The 5,846-nt window shown below is 44.7% G+C and overlaps 1 pseudogene across 1 annotated transcript; it reads left to right on the forward strand.

Moving 5' to 3' along the window:
• Nucleotides 1-4,986: 4,986 nt before the first annotated feature.
• On the forward strand, nt 4,987-5,588 carry LOC308523682 (thiamine-triphosphatase-like; annotated as a pseudogene). The gene has a single exon. The product of its transcript is annotated as a thiamine-triphosphatase-like (transcript).
• Nucleotides 5,589-5,846: the final 258 nt, after the last annotated feature.

The following is a 5,846-nucleotide window of genomic DNA, read 5'->3' on the forward strand; positions in this document are numbered from 1 at the left end:
AATTCCCAGTAAAGACACGTACTTAGGTTGAGGGTTTGATTTCCTATCACAGAGCATATGGGAAGCAATCGATCCATGTTTCTCACATCGATGTTTCTCTCTCTTCCTTCCTCTCTCTCTAAAAATCAATAAAAATTAAAAATTGAAAACATCCTCAGGTAAAAAAATTAAAAGATATTTTCATAGTCTCTATTTGTCCACTAACCATGTTTGTTTATCTCCAGTTTTGATCAATTATTTGATTATTTGCACAAGTCAAAATATGCTATGCTCTACCCCGCTGTTCAAAATAGCTGCTAAGAAAAAATTTAAAACACAAATTTGAAAAAGAACACAGCCAACTTATCAATTAAGAATTACCCCCAAGGGGGGGATGAGGACACATTTGTAATACCTTAACTAATAAAAAAAAAAAAAAGAATTACCCCCAAGTTTAATTTGCAATAAAACAGTAGAAAAATGGTTTTTTTAAGAGGAACAACAAAATGTTGCATTTTATGATGGTTGGTTGTTTTATTTTTACCTGGATATTTTAATTATTTACCTGAATTAGCCAGACTTCCACTTTCAACTTCTCTTCCTTTCTCTAACTCTCCTATAAATTATAAGCTCCAGCCGTGGAGCCCAGGGTCTTTCCCAGTTGTTTGTGGCAGACGATATAGCCATGTGCGTTCTTTATTTGTCTCAGCATCGAACTGTTTGTTCAGAGCCACTCTGCTAACTGCCAAACTGCATCCCTCATCGGGCCAGTCAGGTCCTGTTTGCACTGAGACCTGTGGTGTTTTCCCTGGCAAAGCCTCCTTGGCTGCAGTAGACCTGGTTCTGATTCAGATGTGGGCTTTTCAGAAACTATGTGGCAGGTACATTTTTGGTTTCTGAATTCTGTGCAGCTTTACAGTTTCCTCGGTGTAATTTTGTACCCTCTTCCAAGAGAAGCAGAGGAGAGACAGGGTTTCTGTCCCCACCTCCTCCCTCCCCACCCCCACCCCAACCACAGACAACCTCACAAAGATACCTGCCTTATTCTGAAGCCTGTACAGATGTGAGCCTCCAACGGCTCCCGTCTAGAAAGAACTGTTTGGCTTCTTCGAGGGTTTCTTCAATATGTTATGTGATAGAGACACGTCCAACTTCTTTCCATTCCCTCACTGTCCCTCCCACATGCCCCGCCTGTCCTTCCCACTGTCCTCCCCTCTGAGACAGCCATTCCAGTGATGTCTGGACCCTTTGGTTTCTCACATCCATCCCCCAGGAGATCAAATGGAGAAGTAATTGCCGCCTGCTTCCTGGGTTCTACGCTTACACACCAAATTTATTCTTGAATTTGACTTTTAAAAACTTTCATGATTTCTCCAAAGTAATCAGGTCCTTAAATGCTATGTAGTATCTTTAGAGGATTTCAAGCAAAATTAGCCTTTATCACACTTTACACTTTTGCTATGACACACTCTGCCATGTGGAACTCCTTTGGAAAGGGAAAAACTAAAATCTCGACTGATACTGAGGTTTCCAAGTGTTACTTAGAGAATCAATAATAGAACAGTATACATTGAGGATTTTTGGTTACAAGTAACTAAAAGGAATCCCATCTAATTTATGTCTGAGAGAAGAGCACGAATTTATTTGGGAGCATATCATGTAGCTCACAGCCTGGATGGAAGATTAGAGAATTAGATGGAAACAAAACAGGACACAGGGTAGAATGTAGTGAAAGACATGGAGACAGCAGGGATTAATTGATCGCCTCATCTGTATGCCCTTGTAATGAATAAATTGTAGCATTTTTCCCTGAGTGCATCTCTGTTGGAGTCAGCATGGCAGAAGTAAGAGTCTGGCTCAAGTTGGGTTCTTGGCCAGCTCCTTGATCTGTTATGAGACAGTGGGAAGAACAAACTGGAGGAAGCGACTTCAAGGAACTCATCTGCATCCCTGGAGGGAGAGGAAGTAGCTAGATCTTCCCTCATTCAAGGAAGACATACTATGAAAGGTGGGTAATTCCTTGGAAGGAATTCACTCAGGGTGTTGTTAGGAAGGAGACACATGGTGGGCAATCATAACTCAAACTGACATATGTCTACTGGAACAGGACACTAGGCTTTCCAGGTGCCCTCGCACACACCTATGTAAAGGGTTAACTCTACTTTATGAAGCATCAGCGTCCAATTGACGAAGCCTGAGAAAGGAGCTCCAACTCTCCCTAGCTAATGCTGTCCACGGGAACTTCTTTTGTATCCTCTGGGTAATGAGTACTACACTGACCACTAGAATGGCATATTGGGAAACTAGATATGGGTCTGTGATTATACACTGGATGGAAGAGGCAACTGGACAAAATACACAGAGAAAGCAAACGAAAAAGCATTAAGGCACGTTCAGGGCAGGTGTTAGACTCCCCATGAAGAAAGGAGGAGAATCAAAAGGGGCTTCTTAAGGATTAGTGCTAGAATTTTCAGGCAAGAAAGAGTTTCAAGTTGGTGGCTGGCCACAGTGAAGGGTGTGTGTACTATGGCGTGGGAGACTGGGGGTCCATCGCAATTCCAAGAATAGTGGCTTGGCAGAAAGGTAGGGTTTGGGTTGACTTAATGCTGTGCTCTCAGCAGGATAATGGGAAAACCAATCATGAGGCAAGGAGTTACCAGAAATTCAAGCTGTGCTGAATCAGACAAGAAGCACAAGTTCATTGCATCTCATCAACTCAGGCAAATTAGAGGAGCCCTCTCGCTTTACAACTTTATAAGATTCTCAGACATAGGAATGTAACACCCTTTTGTTGTCCTAAAACTGGCCATTTGAGGCAGCTACAATAAAATCATAGTGTTCATCATCCCTCTACTCTCCAACCTTTCCCAAAAAAGAAAAATAAAACACATAATTGCTGATATTACTATTTTGTGCGCTGGATGAGAGTTTCCAAAAACAATAACAATTAATTTTCTTCGGCGGTGTCAGCCAAAAAAGCAGTGTGGTGCCAGGTTTCCATGATCTTCTTAGGTCATCTGGCATTGGGAACAATGGCTGTGAGAAACAGGCCCTTGGAGGCCAGTAAAGTTGTGTTATAACCCCAACGTTAGAGATTTCATATCTTGGCCGTTCGACATCACAGCAGGTAGAAAACCTAGGATGGAAAATGTCAGGCTGGATACAAGTTTCCTCCACAGAAATATTGCCTCAACATAGCTGAAATCCTTAGAGATGCTTTCTGTGTAAAGCTTGAAAAACACACTGGCCTTGGCTTCGGATAGATGCCTTCTTGACACTGCTCCAGGCATATTTAAGAAATGGGTCTAATTTTGAAGGATATAGTTGGGCGGCCAACCAAGGCCTAAAAGTAGAATAAGTTATCCTGATTTTATGTAAAAAGAATTTTAGAAAAATAAATGCAGCCAAAACTATGAAATTTCTGAAGGCATTTACACTGATCTGTCAGTTCTTAAACAGGAGGTTGAGGCCAAGTGAGAGAGATGAACACGCTGTGTGACTTGGGGTGTGAACTCCCCTCTGAGTTATTTCTAGGTCATTGCTATAAAGAGGATGCTAAGTGTGATGGACACAACTCATCTTTACTGCTAAATCCCTTGAAATGTCCCCTTAAAAATAGCATTAACACTAAAGTTTGCCAGCAAACAATAAGATAGACTTGTCCTGCTTCTTGAAATGAGGAGCTAATATCACTTTTTTTTCTTTTTTTTTTAAATATATTTTATTGATTTTTTTTTTTTTTTTACAGAGAGGAAGGGAGAGGGATAGAGAGTTTGAAACATCGATGAGAGAGAAACATTGATCAGCTGCCTCCTGCACACCCTCTACTGGGGATGTGCCCACAACCAAGGTACATGCCCTTGACTGGAATCGAACCTCGGACCCTTCAGTCCACAGGCCGACACTCTATCCACTGAGCCAAACCGGTCAGGGCTCACTTTTTTTTCTAAGCTTATTTTTTCTCATTTATCTTTTCTAAACAGAGTGCTGTGAAGATAAAGCAGTTAATTTGTTGAGTGGTAGTCAAGTATGAAACAATGGGGAAATATCTCAATAAGGTGTAAAAAATCAGTTTAAAAAAATTACAAGAACAAAAATAATGAGAACTAAGGTAGTCCCTTCAATGAGTACCTCCTATGGAAAGGAACAATGCTGGCCTTTGAAAAGAATTTTAAATACAAGTACTTAAAAGAAGCTTACATACAGATTATGAAAGAAAGTGTGTTTGTGTGTGTGAAAACATCAACAAGTACCAAATGCAAGGTAAGGCTTGCTCCCATTTACTGAGTGTCTGCTGAGGGGCAGGTTCCCCTTCACACGCATTAGTGGTTTGTAACATTGGCCAGCTGTCATAGCTCCATCCAGGCTCTCATGGCACCGCGTTCCTAAGCATGCCAACCCACCTAACTGGCAGCCCCAAAATTCTCCACTGGGGACTTCATCTGGCTGCAGGAGCATGCTCAGCCCTTCACTGGGCAGTTTGTATGAGCAAGGAATTAACACCCCTTCGGAGCAGCCCTCTATTAACAACAAGAGTTGGTGGATAAAAATTAAAACAAAAAAATTTGCCCAGCCTTTCCTTTCTACCTCCAAGAGGTAGACAGCTCCAGAATAAAGTGATTTAGGAGATGAAAGCAGATCCCTCCTAATTACCTTCTCACAGGGGCTGGCCCAGGCAATGACTGGTTGATAAGGAGATTGGAAACACAGCGCTTGAACAGGGAAAGGTTGGGTGTGAGGAGGACAGCAGAGGGGGATGGCCTTGCTCCTGGCCCACTGCAGAGGTCCCAGCCCCTAAAGCTTAGCAGGCCACTCTGGCCTGCGTGGCAGGGGTATCACAACATTGGGCTTAATATGACCACTGCCGCTGGTACTGGCCCTGTGCGCAAAGCCGGGCCAAGGTCCAGGGCTAGGGAATGTTCCTGGCATTCCTCGCGGGCGTGGCCTGAGGCTCTGACCCCCATCTCCAGGTCCCATGAGAGGGAGATCTTCCAGCTTTGAGGTAGTATGGCCCAGGGCTTGATTGAGATGGAGTGAAAGTTGGTTTCTGGGCCTGAAACAGAAGAGGTTGCAGGAGTTGGGGCCACCCTGGGTCGCTGGGGCACCTTCAGAGACAGCTACTATGTCATCCCTGAGCTGAGCCTCATGCGGGCTGATCATTGCCTGCGACAGCAAAAAAAAAAAAAAAAAAAATAGTGGATGGGAGCTCAAATGTGCTGGAACAGAAGGTGTTTCAACCCCACACTGAATACGTGGAACTCACAGGTGAGCCGTCAACTGTGGCCCAGCTCTAGGAGGTGCTGGGGGCTGAGGATGAGCCTGCTGTGCTGAGCCACTGGGGCTGCAGGAAATCGCTAGTTTTGTGACTAGTTGTAGAGCCTGGAAACTGGGGCCACCCTCAACTGACAAAGAGCAGCCTCTGCTCAGGGTGGGCCTGGAGACCGCTGACTTTGGCTACTCTGTGGGCGACATAGAGGCCCAGGTGCATAGGACACTGCGTCTCAGCTGCCCTAGAAAAGATGGACAAGCTCAGCAGCGTGCGTGGTGTGCTGGCACAGGAGACAGCACCTGCCAAGCGCATCCTGTACCTGCAGCGCTTCTGGCTTTAGGACTATCAGCTCCTACTAAACGTACCACAGGGAGCTAAAGATGCTGACAGTAGCCTGGGCGACAGTGTCACTTCCGCAACAACAGGGAAGAGAACTCTGAGCCTAATGAGGTTCATGCCTTTGCCCACTGTGCCTGTCCCCCTGGCTTTTCTTTCCACAGTGACTCTTCCCTACCCTCAGCTACCCTTCCTCCATCCCTCCCAGGCGGCCTCCGCTCCCTCATCAGACAGATGCAGTGTGTGGGCTGTGTCTCTCCCC

Source organism: Myotis nattereri (genome assembly GCF_964212035.1).
Source record: "Myotis nattereri genome assembly, chromosome: 8".
Taxonomy (NCBI): domain Eukaryota; kingdom Metazoa; phylum Chordata; class Mammalia; order Chiroptera; family Vespertilionidae; genus Myotis; species Myotis nattereri.